The sequence below is a fragment of the Anser anser genome (assembly GCF_964211835.1).
Source record: "Anser anser genome assembly, chromosome: 5".
Taxonomy (NCBI): Eukaryota; Metazoa; Chordata; class Aves; order Anseriformes; family Anatidae; genus Anser; species Anser anser.
In genome coordinates, this window is record NC_139725.1 from 60224679 (window position 1) to 60248549 (window position 23871).

At 41.7% G+C, this 23871-nt stretch overlaps 1 long non-coding RNA gene across 2 annotated transcripts in view; it reads right to left on the bottom strand.

Moving 5' to 3' along the window:
• Positions 1 to 615: 615 nt before the first annotated feature.
• LOC310900749 overlaps positions 616 to 23871 on the bottom strand; it is a 113156-nt gene continuing 89900 nt past the window's right edge. Inside the window, exon 3 of one of the 2 annotated variants that reach the window (XR_014585360.1) lies at positions 616 to 9442. This is a non-coding gene — a long non-coding RNA (uncharacterized lncRNA). The remainder of the gene's footprint in view (positions 9443 to 23871) is intronic. The other variant, XR_014585361.1, reaches the window with a different exon arrangement.

The following is a 23871-nucleotide window of genomic DNA, read 5'->3' on the forward strand; positions in this document are numbered from 1 at the left end:
CCTCAAGCCAAGAACTCCTTGTTGTCTTTAATGTTTCTTTGGCATGATAAACAAACCCTGACTTACTACAGAATAAGGCTTCCTACCCTGAAAGATCAAAAGATGGCTAGCAGAATAACAAACAGAAGAAAACCCACACCCAACAAATATTTCAGGTACCCAAGGATTCCTCACTTATACTGAAACACCGACTCCTGCAGGACATGCCAGGCTCCCTGCACACAGCACTGTACGAATTTAACAGAGTGAGGAGTTTTACATCAAACTGAAGACTCAGAATAAATGTAAAGAGGAAATTGAAGGCATACTGGGACAGCAAAGAACGGTCTGTCATAGGCAAGATTTGCTCACCCACTGAGCCATCGGGCTACAATGCAGCTCTGGGCTGGAAGCAGTCTAAAGACTGTAGCAAAGCACTACAACAGCACTAATAAGTCAGGCTTCATAGCTGGGCTTCCTAATGCAGGTAGGAATACCACAAACTCAGCTCCGTGATCTCTGAGCAGAGATGAATAAGGTCCTGCCAGCTGCCAAGGTGAGGTGTGACTGGTTGCATCAGGATCTGTTACCCAGACTGGGTCACCTTCAGTCTGCCTGAGACAACATCTAGAGGCATGTAGAGCAACACAATTTTTACGGTTATAGGTTTGCCACCTCCTTTGGCCTGTGACATCTTCAGGAACAGACTGACCACAGGGATCCCGTTCCTGGAGCACTAACTCAGCGAGGAGATGCGTTACCTCTTTCAACAGAGCTTTCTGGGTTAACCACAGTTTTTCACCCAAGGCTCCCAGGGTGCAAGTCCAATTCTGCTTGGGTATGGAAAACTGAGAACATGAAGAAATAGCAAAAGGTGTTGCTAACCTGAAAACCACTAGATGTGGGGAGGCTGAAGAGAAGCTGGACAAATTTAGGAGAGAGAGAAAGTTATACCACTTCTGACCTAGCAGTACTTTGGATAGTTTGTACTTCAGCTTGATGGAGGGAGGAAAATCAGTTATTGTCCTGATTCTTTGCTTCAGACTGTACTCCACTGTAAGTCTTAAAGCTGGGTGAGTCATTCAGAAGAAATTTGTAATTTGTTTATTTTGACCCATTTCTATTTCACAAATCACTTTTTCTTTTACAGTTCTACAACAGTCTTTCTCAACTTCTGTCAGGGTGAAGGCTGCTCATGAATTATTTACTGTTCAGTACATAGCGTACTGATTTGTCACCAAATCTAGAAGGTGATGCGGAGGTTCATGGGTCAATTACAAAACGAAAGGCAAGTCAAATTCATTGCGTGATCTTCTACCTAAAAACTTCCACATGAGACTTTCAGACAGTTAACTACTTTCTTGTTCTTAACCAAAAGATCTGGTTTATCAGTAAATATAGAAAATTAATTACAAGGATTGTAAAAACTACAGGAGCAAGCTCCAAGACACATTTGCTGAAATATTCCTTTATGTGGATTTCTACTGTAGATGTGATTGGTAGTCCTTGTCAATCAGCAATTGTATATATGCTTAGAAATAAAAATGGATGGCAATAATTCTACATCTGATTTTGTTGTATTTGTATCCAAAATATGAAAGTAATTTTCCAACAATACTGCAAAATACATACACCTCAAAAGCCTTTATTCTTTATAACCTATAAAGGGTACAGCCATCAATTTTAACACTTATTTGGTACATTACATTTTTGCCATGTTGCTATCATAATCATAAAATGTGATTGATGTACCGCTATTCACTATTTCATTTAGACAGGTTTAAAGACTAAACTACAAATGCTCAAATTCAAAGCCTATGTTCTTTTTACAGACATTTTGTTAGTACATGGTTTAAAATGAAAAATCTTTTATAATCTCATTTCTAATCTGAATGTGGCTTTAGAATTAGCCTTCAGACAAAACTTCTATAGCAGTGCATGTGTTGAGTTGTGCTTCAAGCTTGTTTCATACTTACACCTTTTAAGAACCCACCATCTGCAGAGGTTTTTTTTTTTTTTTTTTTTTTTTTACAGCTGTGCCAAAATTCAGGAATAATCTTTCATAAATTATTTATTCTTCTGTTGGCAAGACAATAGATCATGTACCCAGTTTTTATTGCATATGTAAATATAACTGTATGAGATAATTTGGAGATTCAAAGCAGAACAGCAAATAATTATAATAAAATAATGTTGAGAAAGGAATTTATCAAAGCCAGCTTACTGCTCATGATAACAGCAAGTGATGAGAATTTGGGCTAAAGCAATGCTGCAATTTCTGCTTATGGTAATAATTATGCCCTGGTTTTATGGCCATTCATGTAAATGGCAAGATTTCCATAGACAGCAACTGGGAGAAGAAGTAAACTTGGCTTTTTTTTTTTTGTGTGACTGCAGTGCCAGACAGAGGAGATGGCGATGAGAAGCACACACGGGCATTTCAGCAAGACTCATGCAGAGGGTGGAAGGAAGAATTCTGCACAGGACAGGAAGCAGGAGATAAAGAAAAAGCAGTACTGTGCAGATTGACAGGAGGAACAGCACTGAACTCCAAGGGGGACTGGAGAAGGGTACTTCTGTGGTGACATGAGACTGGGGTCAAGATGTACAATCCCAAATTCTCTATTTTAAACCAGTGGCAAACCCCCTAGACAGCATGAGCCATTCTGGGTGTTATAATTCAGCGGGACTGAATTAATCCTACCGCTGTGCAGAGGGATCAGCTCTCCACCAGAGCAAGCCAGCCTTGCTCCAGGCACCACAGGAGCCTTTTGTTTCACTCTAGCTGGGAATCTGAACCCCAATGCCTATTAGTTTATGCTACATAAAACCAATCTAGCCTGCTGATCAAAGCTTTAGAAGGCTGAGCTCGATTTAAATCTCACCTTTGTATTTTTAGAGGCCAATGAGTGCAATGAGAAGCAGCCAGAGGAGAATTAACCACTGTTTTATTAAATTAGAGAGAATACTCGATACATTTCAGTCTCTCGAGTTAATACTGTGCAGAAGCATGCAGGAAAAGGCCCATCTTTCATTAAAAACACCGCACCAAAGTGGAGCTTGATCTATTATTCAATCAATGCTCTTTTGAAGCAAATGGTCATTTTACATCAAACCCTTTTTCTTCTTTGTTTTCTTTTTAATGCCAAGTCTACTGGGATGTGGGGGCACTCACTGCCCTGGACTGTATTCATTCAGCTGCAACAAGAAAGCAGGGAAAGGAAAGGAAAAGTATTTATAAAGCCACAGAAAGCACTGTAGTGGAGCCTTTTGCACTTTCTATGGGTGCAGAGACAGATAAAAGGGCTTTGTTTAAATTCATAAATTTGGATGAGACTGCAAGGAAGTTATTTATCCTTCTAGCCCCACTGGAAGTCCACTGTATTTTAACTGGGGGTGGCCATTTCCTAAAAAAAAAACTACAGAACTCTGCCTCTGCTCTCTGCCCACCATTTTTGCTGACAATAGAGGCCTCACGGGTGCATCCACCCGCACCTTTACACAAGAAGAGAAAAGCTGCAGGAAGTGAACAGCCAGAGCCCCTGACAGTACAGATACCGAGCAGGGAGAGCCGACAGGACAAATCAATAAGGAGTTTGCAGGTGTCTGCAAGACAAAGGCTGCTGCAAAACAAATCGCTGTTGGAAAGGAAAGGCATGTTGTGCAAGGTTATGTATTAAAGAAATTGGCTGGCGACAACATAAACTGGAAGTCTGTCCTTTGAAATGGAAAGGCAAAGAGCTGCCCGTGATGGTGAGGATGGTGGAGTGGAATTAAAAGCAAAGCAGTTTTATATGGGGGAGAAGCTCCCTGACCATGAAAGGGAGAGATGGCATCAGTGAGAGATTCACGTGAGCAAAGAGAGGAAAGCAGAAGACAAAACAGAAGGCAGCTTTTTAAAAATAGCTGCCAGTCAGAGATGATGGGCTGGCAGGAATGTGTGTGCATGCATGCATGCACATGCAGTGGGGGAGTTTTCAGTGACAGCACAGAAGTAGCTTTTGCAGACAAGTTATTCTGGAGGGGGATTAATGTGCATCCCAAGCAGTTCCACCAGCTGCCCCAGTACTGGGGAGATTCAGGGCCTTCCTTTGGAGAGACCAAGAACAGCAGTTTACATCAGATCCTTTGCCACTAGCCAGGAAAGTGCCTCCTCTGTACAATCCACCTCTGCTACCAGCAGAGAACAAAGCTAGATTAGGAACTGAAGCCCTGTCTGCAAAACTCAGTGGGAAGTAACACATTGACTTCTGCTGGTTTTAGATAAGGCCTTCATAAAGGACTAGATGGAACATACTGCTGTGCTTGGAGGTGGGGCCCACGTGTGCTGGTTAAAGAGCAGATACAAAAAGCCTTTGGCAGAAAATGGGGCTTAACATCATAACCGTGGAAGTTATCTGTGCGTGCTCTGGCTCCTGCCACTCCACCTGGCTGGTACCAGTCACACAGAGCAGAATGGCCCTGCCTGGGCTGGGAAGACTTCTGTCCGTGGAACGGCTGAGGCTGGAAGGCACAACTGGAGATGGCCAAGTCCAAACCCCTGCTCGAAGCACGGGCAGAGAGAGCAGGTTGGTCAGTGCTGCAGCCTGCTGGGTTTTGAGCAGCTCCAAGTATGGAGACTTCACATCTCCGTGAGAAACCTGTCTCACTCTTTGACCACTTTCATGGTAAAACAAAATGACAAAGTATTTTCACTTGTTTAAATTGAATTTTCTGCCCATTTCTGCCTTTTGTCCTTTCACAGGACACCAATGAGAAGAGGGTAGCTCCATCTTCTACACACCACCCTATAAAGTATTCATATACATTGATAAGTTCCTTTTGAGCCTTCTCTTCTCCAGACTAAGTAGTCTCACCTCTCAAATTCTCCTCATACAAGAGATGCTGTCTACTTTCTACTTTACTTCAACTTTGTATTGCTTGATTTATGTATTCAGATATATTAAATGTGCTTTGGATTTCTAAACCTGAATAAGAAGTTTTTTCTTTGCAGGATAAGAGATGTTGTTTCAAAAACACCACTGAATTTTGCCCCAATACTTCCTGGCCTTTCAAGTGAGCTTTCTTTGTTTCCATATACATTTGACTTGGGCTCTTGTAGTCAAAGGACTAGCCCATATTTTTTATTTTTTTTTTGGGGGGGAGAGGGGGCTATATGTGGGGAGTTACATTTGCAAAAAGCTGTTATTTCAAAGTTTTCAGGTTTAAGTCCCAACAGAAACCAACTTTCAGTCATTTTTTATGCAAGCCTCCCCCATTTTGCCTTTGTGATTGGGTAAAGGAGACACACTGAAGAAGGAAAAAATTTGCAAAACACTGCTGAAACAATAGTACCAAAGGTCAATCCACCCAATGAATTAGCTGTAGCATTTTCTCACATTCTGTGAAAGCCTCTTACCAGTCTGCTCCAACTTGTTCCAGATAAAAAAGCAAGCTGATAAACAGCTCTTTTTTGATTTTATTCCCCTACCTTTAATAACGCTTTATTAAAGCATTGACAAGCTTGTGCCTAGTAATTATTTAGAAGCTGCCTCATGGTCAGGTTGTATAGCTTATTGTTGCTGTATGTTTTTCAGTTGTCAACAATTGAAAAAGGGCCAATATTAAAATACCTCGTCTAAAGTCTCTTTTCTTATCATGCATTGTGATATAAAAAGAACTAAAAAAAATAAAGATTTCATTGCATATTTATGCCTTTCAAGTTCTCAGATTATTGAAGTACAGGAATGGATGAATGAAATGGCATCCTCATTGTGCTGCTTCCTTTTATCATCTGGATGTTCAAATCAGACAGTGGGATGCACACGTACATCTCTTTTTAATAAATGGCTGCTCATTGTATTTTACCACATTACGTAGTGTCTGCTTTAGAAGACTGGCACTTCTTACCTGTCGCAACATAACTGGGGGCAAGATTTCAGATACAGTTTAGTTCAGGACTGGAACAAAGCAGCATAACAAGAGTCAGAGACTGGAAGCTGATGTTAGAATATATTCAGGAAAAGAGAAAAGAGCAAAGTGTGAGGCATGTTAAATCATAGCCCACGAGGAAGTGTGCCAGGTGCTACCCTCTATTTCTTTGAAATATTTCAGTCAAGATCGGGTATCTTTTCTAAGAGATACATTTATCTTTAGAACTCTGGGAGAAAAAATGCAGAGGATTTTTTTCAGTGTGAATCCTAGTCACAATTTCAAAAGCCTTAAACATCCTAGCTGAACTCAAACATTGCAGAGTCCTAGCGTTTTGAGGCCAGAACCCAAAAGGACACAGACATTATATCAAGGTCTGCAGCATGTGAAAACTAGACATTTTGTTCAAAGAGTAAAAATCACACTACTTTGTTAAACGTTGCGCAAGAATTCACACTTCAGTATGCTGAATAAGTGACAACCAAAAGTCAACAGGACATGTCTCAAACTGCCACCCTCTTGGACATAGGTCTATGTTCTGGGATTGCAGAAGAGAGCATAAGGGAAATCAAAATTGAGGCTGAAGCCTTCTGAACTTAGTGGCTCGCATACCCGTTCTGATTTCTGTCTTCTGTACAACAGCATGCAGGTTAAAAACTGAAGTCCTCCTGCAGCCAAGAACCTATGAGTTGTAAGGTTAGAAGGACGGCAAAGAGACAAAAGGCTCAGTTGTTCGATAGATACCAGGGAGTTAAAAGACAACAGGAAGATCCACATACCAAGTTCTACCTCCTTGGGGGAATGTTACAGCTCCTCAAAGATATGGCAGACTGAATCATAAGAAACATTTCAATGTTTTTTCTTTTCCTTCAGCATTTTCTCAGAGATCACAAAAAATGTTCTTTTGTAGTCTGTTCTCCCCTGAATCTCTGCTATAAGATGAAAATCTGATGAGTGCCTGACTTTTTGAGCTAACATGAGCCTGCTTATTGGTCACTTTTTACACTTTGACCAATGCCATTTTTCTCCTGTTTGAAGATGTCTTTAACAAAACACCAAGAGAAAAATAAATAAATAAATAAATAAATAAATGCATCACTTGCCTTACCTCCCGACAAGTTCTTAATGTTCTGTGCAAATTTCCTGTTTGCTATATGTCTGCAATTTTCCCAGCTTGGGACTGCTTTGATATTTCTCCTCTCTTTTTATGGTGTTTTTTTTAGGTTATTTCTCCCCAGACTTTCTTGCCCTCCAGTTGGAGGGTTCTACTGATGGTTATCCCCCTCATTGCTTTTTCCTTTGTTGGAGTTCATTCTTGATGCTTTCTGGTACTACACCAAGTAACCTGACTAACACTATTGATAGCTTATTTTCTCCTTTTCCTCCCAGCATAATTCAAGAAACATCTTATTGTAAAGAAGAACAACAACAAATCCTTGCTGTTGGAATAGAGGGAACATTAAAGATGAAAACAGTGTTGGCTGCATTATGACTGACAGCAGCTTTCCTTTGAAAGCAACTTTGAAAAGAAACAAGTAACATTACTGCATACCCAAACATGCAATGCTTCAATTGTCCTTCTAAAACACTTTGTCAGCAGTAAGCCATTACCAACTCCGTTCTCCAGGGAGTTAAAAATTATAATCAGTATATTTAACACCTGCACAGCTGTTGTTGCTGCAACCTTTCTCCTCTCCTTTTCCATCCCTTACTTATTTTCATCACAAGTTTTACTACTTAGTACAGGCTTCTCACAGTTATCTCTTGCATAAGAGAGCTTTCACCATAACTCATCACTTCCATCCACCACAGACTTCACCAACCCTGTAGGGTACAGGCCCAAGGAAGATTTGTGAAGTTGACCAAGAATCAATTCTGGGAAGGCAAGCAACTACAGTTCATGGAGGAAAGAAAGGAAGATACACATTCTTTTATTAATATTTGAGATCCCCATGAATGCTCATGGAGGTTTTAATGGCAATGTGGGAGAGCTGGAATGTGGAAAAGTGATAACTTAGGCAGAAAAAAAAATGAAGAATCCCTGTTTATAATCAGGATCTAAAGGCACATTCTTATTCTTGCCTCTCCTTAGCCTGAACTCTACCCACTGCCAAGTCTAGACTGTGTTACTTTGTGTGGTGGTGCCCATGGACCAGGCCACAGACAAGTATTAGAAATCAAAGGTGGCGAAGGAGGACTCCTACTCACTGACTGGGTAGACTCTGTGCCTACCACCATTCCAGTACTTCCCCATTTCAGAACAACACCTTCTGAAAGGGCCAAGAAACAAATTCTTGTCCTACGGATCCTATTTCTTGTAGGTTTTCAAGAGACTGCTTTCACCCCCATCCCAAGCACAGCATACCTGGTTGGATTTGCCTTGCCAAAACAACATGTTGCTGGCAAGAGTCTCCAAAAGGCCCCACAATTTTGTGAGCCTTCCTTCCCCAGCATCATAAATAGGTCCTACACCTGGTCTAAGCACCTGCAGCAATCAAAGCTTATCTTTGCAAGCAGACATTCACGCAAGGCTGGAACTTGATGTTTCTTTGGGGAAGCAAAACTTTGAGAAGTTTTTGCAGTAACACAAATGTGTCAGTGATCTTTCTAACACAGGAGAGCAGATGCTGCTATTTCTGTCTTATAGCCTCAAACAGTAGCCAAGATTTTTCCAAGGTTGGGCAGGGGGTTGGTTTGCCTCCATTTTGGAAGACCTCTCAAAGAAATGCAATCTTAAGAGGATATGGTGGGCACTCCTTTGCAGGAAGGCAACAGCATTTATCCCAATGCACCTGGGAGGGATCCCAGAAATGGGGGTACTTTGTTGTCTATTTTAAATGGCAGTTACAGATGGCAAAATTCAAACATATATTTTAATTCAGGGTATGGAAAGATCAAATGCTCTTATAGATCCATCACTTAAAGCATTAGATCTTTAGGAAGTATACTGATATATTCAATACAAAAAGACAATTGCTTCATAATAATTACTGATACTTTATGTGGAATATCCCTTCAGTTACCTTAACTATTCCAGGTATAAGCATAACTGTGAGGAAAATTTACCCAAATGTTAACTGAGAACTTTGTATAGCACATTACTGCATTAAACATCCCTCATGTTTTCCAAACATTTTCAGAGGTGTGAAGTCTAACAGAGTACAATTAACTTAATGAGATTTAAATTACACTAATGCAACTCATTAGGAGAAAAAGGTTATAACATCTTCAGCAGTTATTCAAAGGATCATGTTAACAAAGGGAGACAAGTCTTCCAAGATTCCTCTGTAGTCAGTAAAAAGGAGCAGTTTCTCCTAGAGAGCAAGATTCAGTCTAGAAACTTAATTCAGGTGTTATTTAGCCTCAGAGGATCCTGTCTGTCTTCATCAACTCTTAATGAAGCCTAGAGGTCACCATCCCCGAAAGAGAAGATACGTTGCTCTGAACCTGCTGTTGTATTTTAGGATCTTCATTATTATTTGAAAACCTGGTATCTTCAGGTATCTGAAGATATCTGAAATATCTGGTATTATCTTCACTATTATTTGAAAACCTGGTATGGAAAGAGACATTGTGATGAAGTGATGAGATCCATTGACATACAATCATTTTCCATAGAGCAGTAGCGATCAAAACAGTTAGAAATTCCATTTCCCATACTTTATAAGTAGACCGTGAACCTTATGAAATCCAATAACGGAACTTCTTGTAAAACAAAAGACTGAGTCTTGAGCCAAATTGCTTCTTGAATCTACACAGATGAGGCCTACAGTGAGGACATTATACCCAGTCAGTAACAGGATTAGAAAAATAAAGCCACAGAGCAGGAATCACAATACTGAACTCAAAGTCTTGAGTTATTTTAAGAAAGTAAGGATTTTTTTCTTACTATTTTCTCATCTTTACAGCCATTATAGAACACTTCAGAAGCGAGTAGGAAATTACTTCAACGATGGAAGGTTTTGAAAAGCAGTTCTATAATGAGGAATTTCCCACTACACAGAGAGCAGAGCACAACTTAAAGACTGTAAGTGGGCACAGTTTGGTAAGCAAATATCTATCATCATATGACTTTACATCTACCAGCACTTGAAGCTTCCTGAATTCACATGGAACATAGCTCCTTATATTTTAATGGCAGCTGTGAAGGATTAAACATTCTTATGTTTCTTTCTTAATGGCTGCCTTCCACTCCCATCCTCTGAACTGCACCTAATGACCAGGATCACTCTGTGGATTAGATAACTTGGTGTTACTGTTCTATCCTCCACTTCAACAAGTGACGTTTTTGGACTCATGTCCCACAGTTTTGGAGGGGGGATGGTGGTGGTTGCTTGTGGTTCCTTCCACCCCACCACCTTGGTCTGGCTTATAGTCCACTATCAAAGCAAATAACTCTCAGCACCATGTCACCTCTCATTCAGCAGACATCCAAAAAGCAACAGTGCCTCATTCCTCCATTGAGGAATGCTTCTTCCACAGTAGCCCTTCTTCTGGCAATTGCATTGCTGGCAAGGACTTGCAAGCTGAATACAAGCAAGTGTCCAACATCCCATTTCAAAGGTCAATATAGTGCCTCCATTTACAAAGGGAAAAAAAAAAAGGCATTACTTCTTTGGTATTGTTTAGAACTTTCCCACCCAGTTTGCACTTTAATCTCTCATTAACAAAAAAGACCAGGAATCTTCCCATCATCTCCTTTGCTGGTGGTGCTGCCTCTGAAGTTTCCTATGGCACACTCCAACTGATGTCTCCATATTACCTTGGCATACCCACATCCAGTACAAATGCAAATATCTTTCTGCTATTATTCTAGCAGCTCACGTTTACTCAATCACTCTATATTCTCTTCCTTGCCATCTAATACCAGACCTAGGTCCTAAGAATGACGACCTTCAATGGCTTTGTTTTTGAAGGGAGTCGTCACAACCCAGAAAAAAAAATATATATGGTTTATATATATAATTTTTAATAACCCACCATTATTCTGTTGGGCTTGGTGTTTAGTATCCCCTCAGTACCTTTATCAGGTTTTATATCATGACACAAGTGTTGCTATAGCAAAGACTGTCTATGGATGAAAGAACAAGGCTCACAGGGTTTTGTTTTGTTTATTATTAGACTAAACAATCTAACTGAAAGAAATAGACAAGCTCTTTGGCATCCTTAGTATCAAAGGACATGATCCTGTCATCTATCTGATTAGTAACTTCTAATTATTTCTTCAGTTTATTAGCTTATTTCTCAGACTGATAACCCTTTGACTGTTAGAAGGGACCAAAGCTGTAATAGAGAAGTGTGTTAACATAAAACCAAACAGACTGAGCTAATCACCACCACAAGAATTTTGTTTAAACTAGGTCCAACCTAATCCACAGTGTGTTAGAAACAAGATTAGTAGCAGGCAAGATGCCACATCATCCTTACAAACAGTCCCAAAAGCCCTTTTTCATTTTTGTGTATTCTTATTAACTATGTATTATGCATATAATCTGACAAATATTGAGTAGTTAATTGGTAAAGATAAGTGCACTAGTTAGCATCACAGTAACATTGCATTATATTTGATGAATTATGGCAATATTCTACAATAAAAACATTTCACAATTATGTGTACATTACCAAGTTCCTCTACCTATTAAAATGGACTACAGTTTAAAAACCACTTGTCCATTGTAAAATTTAATCTGCATTCTAGACCTATCACTTCACAGTCTCTTTTCTTCTATTCCCTAATTAGTAACTCAGACATATATTAACAGACATTAACCATGTCAAGGGTAACGTCTTTTTCCCATGTATTCTATGTCATACCAATACTAGGCCTCTGCTTTGCTTTAGACTGTAAAGATTTGGGGTTAAAGTCAGTAATCCATGGCTAACTTCCTATTTCTCCCCTGTAAGTTATAACAAATACTTACAACTCAATCAAACGTTTTGCCAGTTTTAAATTAGATTTCTCAGCCTCCAGTGGGTAAGGCTAGCCTTCTGAAATTTTTAGAAACAATCCCTTCTTCATGCATTACCCCATGTCAACCTGAAGCTACAACTATAAGCTCAGCCTTTGATTTCCTCTTGATAGGAGAAAAATCTAGATGCTCCCAAATTTCAATTCTATTCTGCCTGAAATACTGCTATGTGATTTTCCCCAGTATTTATAATTTGTACTCATGGAAACAACACAAAGGATAAGCAGAAAGAAAACCAGACAAACAAAAAAGAAACCCCAAAATTACACACACACAGACAACAATACCATGAAAGCATCTCCAGAGTGTAAAAATATCTGGATTGCTCTCTGGAAATAAGGCGCCTATGTCTGTTTTGGATTTTAGAGCAGAGAGTCTAAAATCAGCCCCCTGGGCTTAGACAGGTCATGTTTCAATTAAATTCATTCCCAGTTTCTTATATCTAGTCATGTCTGCATGTTCTGCAGCCAATAGACCTAAAACTTCAACAGAAGGTGAGAAACCTTTGCAACGTTTGCATAACACGTTTGGCAAAGCTGGAGATGGCAATGGGGTATTGCCATGCATACAAAGTCAATTAAAATAGCGTTATGGAAAATGCAGAAGTAAGAAAATAGGAGACAAAAACATAACCTGTACAAGATCCCAAAAGCACCATCTGAAAAGCTTCCAATTTTTCCAGGTTTAAAAAGATTTGTAGAGCAGAACAGCATTTGCAACATAAACAACTAATATGTATATTTTTAACTGAAGAAAAACACAAGTTTCCAAAATGCTATTTCATGCTCAGATCACTACCTTTTTATTGGCAATTCTCTGAAGTTGTACAATGAGGAGAATTTTACTAATGTCAGAAGTTGGAGAAGTGCAGGTAATGAAAAGATCCAGTCCTCTTCAAGCTTGTGGTGCCAGAAATATTTAGTCAAGAGATCCCCTATAAGCAGGGGAAAGAAAAAAAAAAAAAAGCTTTGTGTCCTTTGTGACTCAAAATGATGCATTGCTTCACCTGGAAATTTACCAAGACATGGGCCAACAAGTGAGAAAAATAGAAGACAGATGCAAATTGTCCCAGGGAATCAGCTGTCATATTGCAAATAGATTGGAAAGGAAATTCAAGAATCAGGTATCTGAGAACACAAACATACGAGATTTTATTGTTTCCAGTGCTAACACTAAACCGTCAAACACAGATGCAGACAGCAGTTAGCCTGAGAGCCACTGCTGAAGGAATTAACACTTCTACAGCGTATGCAATGCTTCAAGCACACTTTACTACGTAGTTATTTGAAGTATAATTAGTTCCTACTGCAAACCCTGAGAGATGCTTTTTGTCAGTATGGGACCAAGCACAAAGAGGGTCCCAGAAGGACTGAACCCAGCCAAGCTCTGAAGAGCTTCACATTAATAGAGTACTTGTGTACGGGTGACAACTTCCCCACTAGAGGGTTTGCCTGAAGAGGTTGGACAGACATTTGCAGAGAATGGTTTGACCAAGGTTAGTTGTCCAGTGGGTCTTTCCAACTCTACAGTTTTGACTCATCAAGAATGAGGTCAGTGTTACACTGTCATTGCCATCCTGATCACTCTTCCCCAACGGTCACGCTATTAATTCCTCTGCCTGTCTTTACTTCTCTTTAATAGACTAGAGACCAGGAGGTTTACCTCTAAACCAAAGCCAAGCCTAGGAAGCATTGCAGTGCAAAAGTAGACTCAGAAGTGGCTCTGTGCATGTAGGATCTTGGGGGAGAGTTAAGGCAGCAGACACAAGGTCATCTTCCTATGAGATGAGACCCAAGACAAGGACATTAGAGTTCAGCTGACCAGCCTGAGAAAACTCTTCCTTCATGCTTTAGCAGTAAAATGATTCCGTGTACGTTCCAGGAACATGAAGAGTTTGGAGCTAACCAAGATAGCAATCAAATGCAAACATCCAAATTAGGGAGAACAAGTGACAGAGCTGCTAACTGGCAGATCCCCGTAGCTTGTTATGTTAACAGGAGTTCAGCTATTGCTATAACAAGGATAACATTACTGACAGATCCCCCGCACACAGGGTACTGAAATCTTGACCCCTGTGAAGTCAGTGGGTGTCTGTCATTACGTTAAATGGGGATGTGACTCCATCAGAACGTGCTAATGTTTCTTTTTTTTACTCCCCACACATGAATATGTACCCCTTCCCCCAGAAATACTAGAGTCTCAACAAAACCATCCTTTTCGGGATCAGTCTTGCATAGATAACTGAGAGCAAGAAACGTCCTTCAGCAACCCACTTTCTATGTAGGGCTTACAGAAATAGGGCAGCCCAGCCCCTTCAGACAGCAGCACATATCCCCAAGGTTTGCTGAAGGGCTTTTCAGGTGGCTGAAGAAAACTACTGAACAAGCACATCACAGCGAACAGAGCTGTGGTCTTGTCTGCCAGCTTGGGCAAACAATATGCACAAAGAGAAGACAGGACTCCAGCACACAGGGGATGACAGGACTGGGTCATCTCACAGGAGAAATCTCTCTGCTGTCTCTGTTCATCTGGAGGTCCCATCCTTTGTGTACTTCTGCCAGTAACATCACCCTTCCTCGCTTCTCAAGCCATGCAGACAGCTCTGAGTGATATCCCAGATCACACAGCCCCAGGTGATGGTAGTCACACGCAATTGCCAAAAGCCATGTGGATTCAAGGCCTGCAGCGCCAGACCATGAATCCACATGACTCAGAGCTAGCACAGGGGAATCCAGCGGATCCAGAAAACCCAAGAGTTAGGTCTCTGGCCTGTCAGGTCTCTTGGGTGCTCCAGAAATTGTTCTCTTCCCCTCCCTTGAATCCACCTATGCTCCCCCTGCCAGGGCCCTGGCCTGCTCCAGGAGCTCCTCCACATCACACCTGCCATGTCTTTAGTACCACCAGTATTGATTTTCTCAGGAGATTCTGAGCTGGACCACACCACAGACAATGAGACTTATTACATTTAATGAAATATACATATTTCCCTGGTGGTACTATCGGGGCTGCTACCAGGAACCAGTTAGAAACACAAAACTGCCTGCCACCCTAGCAGAGAAGCATGGGTAAGCTTCTGCTCGTTGTACCTGTGCGAGCTGCTCTCTTCTCTTTGTGCCTTTAATCTAAGCCTTGCGTAAGAGCAACATGCAGAAGAAATGCCTGCTGTTCGGGCTGTGCTGCAGTCAGTAGTTCTAAAGCATTTGAAATCTGTGGGGGGAAACAAAAGGATGTTTAATTTCTGTCATTCCCATATAGAGTGATGCCAGAAAGGCCATTCCAGAAGTGTAGTGAAGTCAAAGTGGACCATAAATTTTAAAAACAACTCTGATCCCAGCACCCCGAAGCTGAGCTGGAGACAGCAGCCTTCTAAAACTACTTTTCAAATACACAAACCATCGTTCATGCCACAGGAAGTTACTACAAAAAGCATGGCATTTTTGTCTGGCAGATTCCAGGAGGAAGCTTTACGTGTGCAGTGGCTGTGTTATTACATGAACCATACAGAGAAGTCCCCAGAATGTTACACAATTCCAGCCCTAAGCTATGGTTGGAAGCTCAGGTCAGATGCTGAGCAGATTTTTGGGAAAAAGAATATACTTAGATTTTGAAAACCGAATTTAAGCTCAGATCCTCCCATGCTCAGGCAAGATAACAGGTGAATTAATACATCTCTCCCCCACACACCACCCCCAGCTCCCGGAAGGGATCTGTGTGTAGAGTATTATATTAATCACTAAATGCAATCCTCTGCCTTTTGAAGCTAACAGGAAGCTTCCTATTACTTATAGACTCCGTAGCATATTGGTTGTAATAAAGAAGCGCAGAACCAGGCAACTGCACAGCTGATTTTTCTAATCCTGCACTTTTCCAACAGTGTGACACCGACAGCATAGCACTGAAGGTTATTAGTAAATATTAGTAAATTAGCAAATATCAGTAAGTATGCCAGATGGCATGCAGTGGAGGGGGGCACACCTGAACTCTCTGCCTGTGAACAGACCAGGATCATGTGCCATTCCTTCTCCAATCTCAGAGTTTTTGTCATTCCCAAAGCACAGCCTGTAAAGGAGTTCAATTCATCTATGAGACTGGATTAGTTAACACAAGGCAGGGATTCACAAAAAGTGCCATTTTTTCCTCTTGACATGGTCCCAAAGCATATGCTTTTGACAGCAACGTCTTCTGCACTCCAGCAGTGATTTTGATTTTCATATTTCAAATTCAAGCCTTATCATTCAATCCTTTTCTCAGCCTCCACTGCCATTTTTGCCTTCATTTCCAATCAGAACTAAACTTACACAGCAGATGCCACCTGGCAGCATGAATACATACGTAACTCTCAAAAAAGCTTTGAACACCTTGGCCAACTTGTCACTGGATTAAGAGGTCTCAAAAGACACTGAGATTCCTACAGTTTCAATCATGACCTGGCTGAATATAGAAGAAAGACCCCAAAACAGTACCGCCTTATTATTAGACACTAGAGAATTGACAGAGACCTCTGAGTTTAGGGAATATCAGGAATATTTCCTAACATATGAAACATTTCACTTGCTTTTTACATTGTTAGCCACCAAAGCAATCCCCATAAGACAGCAGGCTTTAAGGTATAGCCACAGGGGATGGGGAGGGAGCCAGCTAGCTGTCCACTGGAAGTCAATTCCTTCCTTTCCTTACTATTGTGGCTCTTTATCTGTGATATTTTATAGACACCAGAAATTCATCAACACTGAAAAAAGTCACTGCACATCTATTTGAACCATCGGTGTATTTAAAGATCAACACAGGTGAAAGTTCAGCTTCTGGAAAACAAATACAATCATCACTATCTGTGGTTTGACCAGCCGATGGCCAGCTGGGTCAGTCTTGCAGTCCTAAAGTCCAGAGCTTCTCCACTGTTAAATCATAGCCTAAATGAAGAGACAATTGTTTGTCTGTCTGCTGTGAACCTCTGACATTTTCTCCATTCTGATGCCACCCAGAAGAGGCCAAGGTGTGCAGGATAGTAACCTATGCAAAATAAAATGCTGGTGCCCAGACTTCTCTCTGAGACCACAGGCTAATGTAGGACTTGGCCAATTGAAATGTAATTCTTCTGCACAGATGGGGACAATTTCACTAGAAGCCAGTAAGAAATCTAATCAAAAAAAAAGACCTTTAGCTCCATTTCCCTTCATGGTACTTTGAAGAACCAAGTCTAAACTTCTCTTTCGCAGGAGATGTAAAGAAAGCAAAGGTGAGCACCTCCTGGACACTCGTTCCAAACCCTGACCTATTTGAAAAGGTAGGACTGCTTCTATCAACACATCCACACATCCAGAAGAAGAGTGCTTTTGTTCTTACTGACCTTCATGCCACATTTGACTTTTTGACTTCTGAACAGAGACTGGTGGTTCTTTGCAACCCAGAGTAAAGCCCCAGCCTTCCCAAGAGCAGTGAAGTGGCAGGAAGCACTAAGGAGGGCAATGTGCTTTGCTTCAGACCACGCAGTCTGCCCAAGCACAAGGAGCACAGAAGGCAAGCACTGCTCACCACCACTCTCAATCCAAGAGCCAAAGGGCATCAAAGGGACCTCACCGGCATTAGGCTCGGAGGCAAACAGACAGAAGCAGGTCTCAACACAGCTTAAAATTAAGCTGCATAATGCCCTGCCCCTGGAGCTGCAGACATCAGAAGGATGCACGGAGTTCAAAAAGCCACTAGACAGTTTCATGGGAGGGAAATCCATCCTGGGCTGTTAAAGATGAAGACATCACTGATGGCTAAGGGCCAGCCAGCACACAGGGGCCGTTTCTCCTGAGCACTTGCTGCCAGAGGCAGCATGATGTGCCTTTGGTCCAGCACAGCCATTCTTCTGTTCTTTTCTTGGCCTTCACTGTTAATTTTCTGATTCTTTTCCTAAATTGGGTATGGAGCAAATGGGAATAAGAGCTCAGATACCTGCCTCAGCTGCTGATGTTGCTAGGCAACAGGACATCCAAAAGTTAGCCATCACAGCCATGGCCTTGAGCCCTGATGGGGAATTTAGGGCTGGGTTTTAAAGGTTCCCCCCCTACAAGCAATCAGCAGAAATGAAGTGCCCGAATACCTTTCCACACATCGTCCTAAGCACTGATCTTGCTATGTGTTAGTAATCTTTGCAAACCACAGTGAGCTCCTCTGATGTACGCAAGCAGCTGGGTGGTGCCTTCTGTCAAAGAATGGTATCAGAGGTCCATCTAGGCTCATAATCTGCTCTGCGCTATTCCATCAGCAGCCTGAATAAAAAATAGCATTGCTCCTATCTCCCAGTGGATTAATTGCTACTCTGGCCATAAGTCAGTGAAAGAAAATGTCATAGCTTTAACGTGAAGTTTGCAAAGCTGAAACAGGCAGGCAGGAGCAGGGAAAGGCAGAAAATTTGTCTTGACAAAGCAACAAAAGATCACAGAAACTGCCAGGACAGAGAGGGGCAGGCAGCCTGGCTGTAAGTATCATCACTGGCAGGGCCTGCTGTGACACTGCAGCCATACCCAACTAATTGCAGCACAAACACCAAGACACAGCCAAAACGTTCACTGGAAGGTGCCAGTTCCTGGAGGGTGCTCTGCTACAACATTATTCCAGCTTAGGTTTGATGTACTGACATGGCCGTGCATGCGGCAGAGTCCCCACAGATATTCCTGTTGACTCACGTCCAAGTTTTGACGGGATGCAGGGCGCTTGCTTTGTAGGGCCAGTCTGTTAACGTGAGCTAGGAGGACCCTGAGATGCTCACTGTTCCTGTGTCAGCATGAAGCACTGCTTTGCTTTCTCTGCGATAGCCTCCTGGCTTTTCAATTAAGCAGCCTCCCTCTCTCAGTGGCTGATAATTACTCTGCTAAGACAAAGCCTAACCAGGAAAAAAAAAAAAAAAAAAGAAGAAATGTCTTGTTATTTCAGGTATTTCCTGTCAGTTAGATCCAGACAGTAAAATTCACTTAGCAAACTATCGCCTCTCCTCCACACTACCGTGCTCAGCTCTCAAAAGTTTTCCTGTCAGATCACTGGACTGAACAGCCTTGGATGAGGACTGCATTGCTTATGAGAAGCCCTGTCCTCTAGCTTCCATCTCTCATGGATGCCCATGCCTCCCCAGACCAGAAGACAGGATATGGGAGGGCATCTATAAGTAAGAAATTACCTAATGGATTTCTGTATTCACCTAATGGATTTATGTATTCAAAAGCATGTTTTTGTAATGCAGCTTAACAGAACATCCCAGACTAAATACCACCAGCACTGAGCTTTGCTTGACGCCAGTCCATATTCGCTGGATATGGATCTGTTTTCTTTTTCTAAAAAGCTCCACATCTAAAACAGTGCTCCTTTGCTGTTCTGTTTGATCTTGCTCAAATATTTATAACATTCCTGAGCAAAAATGCATACCAATAGTACATGTTCTTTAGATTTCCACAGTGGCAAGAGAACTTTAGAAGCAGATTTCTTTTGTAGCTAGGGCCTTTTTTTCCCTCATTTAATACAAACACAGTGTCTTCAGGTCCTCTCCCTTAATAAAGCTTGTTTCATGCTGAATGTGAAATAAATAATTGCATTGCACTCTTTCTTAAATATTATATCTAGATGGCCAAAAACTGAACTAGCTAATAATGCTCTTGGCAGATAAATTTTTATGCTATTATGAAATAAAAGCAAATTGATATAAGATTAAGGTACTAGCCTACATTTCTTTTAAAGTCTGAATTATTAGTTCATTGATTTTTTTCTATAATGATATAGAATCATACAATAAAAAAAGGCTCCACAAGCAATACACTCCTGGAATCTTCAGCACCAATGAGAAATGCAAGCGTGATGCATGCTCCATTATGCTAAGTGGAAATTAATATATGAGGTCTTTTTGACATTAAACATTTAAAATAAATGCAGGTAAAAGATGGGCAAGAGAAAAGGATCATCATATCCATTTCAGGAGCTAAAGGAATAAGTTTAGAACGAGGTCACCAGCTCTTCTTCTGTGTCTCACCAAACCTTAAGTCCTCCACCATGCTCCTTCCCACACCACTGAAGCTCTGTGTGTGCCAACGAATCGCTCTTTCTCCATGCTCCATCACCTAGACAGGGTCACAGAAGACTGTAGCAAGCACTTACAACCCTGTTTCTCTGTACCCATTCAGTGTCTCAGCTCAGTTCACAGAGATTTTGAGGAAGGAATTGTCTTTTTGCTCCACGTCATAGTAAAGAGTGAGCTGTGCTGTTGTTTGGTGCTTACCCAAGTCTGGTAATGAGCTTTTTTCCCCCCTGACTATGCAGTAAAGCAACACATAGGAAGTTTATACTTGCAGACTAAAGCATTTTCTATAATTTGCAGCATGTTTAGCAAGAGAACACACATATGCTTTGCACAAGTTTTCTTGATACATCAACTGATGACTCAGCCTGTCTGTCCCACAAAATATTTCAAAAGCATCTCAAAGTTACTGCTCCAGCAGACAGCTGTGCACTAGCTTGCAAATTATACTTCTTATGATATAAACTTGACAAAAGTTGTGGCATTTGGGAAACCCCAAGGTGTACATCCACATTCAGGCGAGTCAATATTGGGTTCCTAAGGGGAAAGTGCTGCCTCACCCACCAAATAAAAAGTGGCCCCTAACACCTGCTGTAACTTTGCCCCCCACACGTTTTCCAAGCCTAGCACCTAGTTTTTTTAAACTTCATGTCTTACAAGAGTAAAGCTCACACAGCTTTCTCATGCAGGATTGGGATGGATTTCAGGGTGACCTAGCATGTAGAGAGGTGTTTTTTTCCTGGTGCATCTTTTATCTCAAAAGTATTACATCTTATGTGACTGAAAAGAAGAGGTGCAGAGACTTGGGGATTTGTCTAGAATAAAACAGAACGTTGAGTCACAAAACAAGATCCATGGGCTGCTACTCTATAAACACACAAAATAGACCTCTGGGTTGGACTTCCAGCTTTTTCCTCACACCTCCTGGATCCAGGTGAACATACAAGAGCTAGATGAGCTCTTTGATACCTTAATTTAGGCAAACAAGTCATTGGCTCCCCCCCATCCTGAAATGCTTGCACTGCTTGAAAATTGCAAGAAGTCCATTTGAGAGACTATCAAATTAAGCATTACATCTCTCTCTGCTTTGTGATTCTGAAGAACATCCATGTCATGCCAAACAGCTCTTTCCCTGGAGCAGTTAGTTTATTCTCTTTCTGGTCACCAGAAGAGTTCCCTGCACATAGCAAGAGCAGCATTCATCACTACTCTTCCAGTACCACAATGCTGCTGGAGGAAAGAGGTGAAATTAGATGCCTCCAGCTGCAAAAAGAAGAGGAAGAGGAAGCATACCCAGGCTGATAGAGAAGAGTTCACAAACAGCCACCAGGAAGGACCTGGGATGGTTTCCAAGTAGTGAGGAGCAACAAAAAGCAGAAAGGAACCTTCTCACAGTCTCCATCTCCAAACCTTTAAAACTGGTAACCAGGAAAGGAGTACAAATCAATAGGTAAAACCCAAGTCACCCCAATATTGAAGAAAAAAATCCAATACCAGAAAATTATGACCTAATCACATCTCTCTACTTGAAGGATCTGAACCATCTCTCTGTGGGCTGGCACAGCCAGGGCAGACGTCAGACAGCCACAGCATGCAGCCAGTAGCACTTCTCAACACAAGGGCATGGATCATTCATCCCACACACAGAGATGCAAATATCAGGCTCTATAACACTTCTAAGCGCGTTATCAACTGAGCTCCATAATGACTGTCTCCTAACAGATACGGGAACAGCAGAATCACATACAAAATCACATATTTGGTTAAATGTGAAATCCTGATCTGAATGCCAATGAAAGACTGTTATATGGCACATCCATGGAAGATGTGAGGTTGGCATCGGTCCATTACTGTTTAACCACAGCCCACTGGAGAGAGCTCACAGCAGACACAAAGGTGTGTGAGCTCAGTTCCTGAAGCAGCTTTATTTCTGCCTCCCACATCAGTTTTTGTGAGACTTCTGCCTTCATTTCTGATGATTCCCTGTTTGGCAGTGAGCAGGGGGGCGGTAGAAGGGAGAGGCGGTGGGGAGGGTTATAATTCTGCTAGCTCTCATCTGCACTGGCACCCCATGATAGCCTCAGGTTTGGAAACACTCCCGTCATTAGGAGATGAACCCTTCATGAAATATTCAAGTGCTTGCTTACTGCATGCACAGTCCTCCCATGCAAAGTAGAAGTGCTTTCACCATTCATATCCCAGCATCTTTCCAAGCAACACATTTAGGGGGAAAAAAGGGAACGTTACTAATGAGCACACACTTTGCATCGTTTGCACTACAGAAACTCTTTTCCAGATCCCATCAGTACAAACTGATTTGGGACGGACAGGAATGTTCCGGTCTTCCCTTGTCAAGGAGAGCTGGTCTTGGAGAGAGGGAGCAAATGAATGAAGGGAAGATTCAGAGGATGTAAGCCTGACTGCTGTCAGCTGAGCCTTGCAGAGGGACGAAGGCATTCTCAGCAATCATTCATTCAATGGACACTAATACATTACCTTGGGATGGGCACATCGATAGTGCTGAGCAGCATTTTGCTAATCCAGCCAGGAAATAAACAGCCCCTTTCCATCACGTCTCTCTCAGCTGTATGTGGCTGCAGGTCAACCTGAGTTGGAAATTACATCAGGCCAAACATCTGAGCAGTCTTTTGTCACCATAAACGCAACCTAAAATTATGCGCTTTTGTTCTTTTGCCCACGCCCAGCAGCAGAGAAGCACAACCACCTCCGAGGCATTGGCTGCAGCTCTCTGCTGCTCTGGGCACACCCTACACACTTTGCTCTCCCCACGGCGAGCAAGTAGCACGTGAATGCTGCCAGTGTCACAGATATTCAGAGCAGGAGCCCATTTCCTCACATGGGAACATGTACCCCAGCTATTGGCTTATATTCATATTTACTAGTTTTAGCCCTGAGCATAAGTACGACTGGAAAGAAACATGAAGCAAACAGAGCTTAAACAAACAAACACAAAAAACCAACAACAACAATGAAAAAAGAGATGGGGGCTCAGATACCCTCAGAGCTGATGTGGAGACAGCCTTTGGGCATGCAGGTGAGTCCTGCGCTATGGTTGGGTCAACACATTTCCTGCTTCTTCAGCTGTAACAGAGAACTGACAGCTCTACCTTGGAAAACTAGACCCCAGGTAAGAATAATTAAACAAAAGCCTGACAGCTTTTGTCTAGGAAACTGCAGTCCAGCTCTTTCCCTCTGTGTCTCATGGGAAGTGCATTTTGGATCCTTCATAACCCTCTGACTCAAGATTCTTACATGGACTGGACTCTTCAGATACACACAAAATACAACCTACAGCCTCTTATGCCCTGACTCTGCTTATAACTCACTGATATTTCTGCAAGTGCCAGATCACAATCTCTGGGCAAGAAGTTGAATGTGTGGTGGTCTTTGTTTTTTTTTTTTTTTCCTTCCTCATTTTATTAGAATAATAAAGGGGGAGGGACAGCATTCTGTAGAATAACCTTCTTTTAATAAAAATTCATTTGCTGTCAAAAACCTTTTAATGGAAAATTTTAAACAAGCTCTAAGGGTAGCATAACCCACCTCTTGCCTGTAACCCTCTACATTCATATTTACAGCAGTGCTCTCCCTGTGCTTGCTCCAATACAGATCACATCTGCAGCTTTCAATCCTTCAGGTTCAAGACTTAAGGCAAAGTGTCCTCTTCCATGCAAACTGCCCACTTTGTGAAGATTCTTGTGGCTTTTTATTTCCTCAGTGGCTAATTTCTAAGTAATATGCACATTTTGTACAAAAACAATGCTGGAGGTTAAGTCAGATTAAAAATAACTTTGTCTTTCCTTTTCTAGAAAGATATTTTTACCTGGACCATTTCTGTAACACAGCATAACTCCAAAAGACCACATTGGCACAACTAAGGGAATGGGAACAAGCAACACAAGAGAGAGACAAGAAAGTCTTAAGTTGGCTCCATCCTCACAG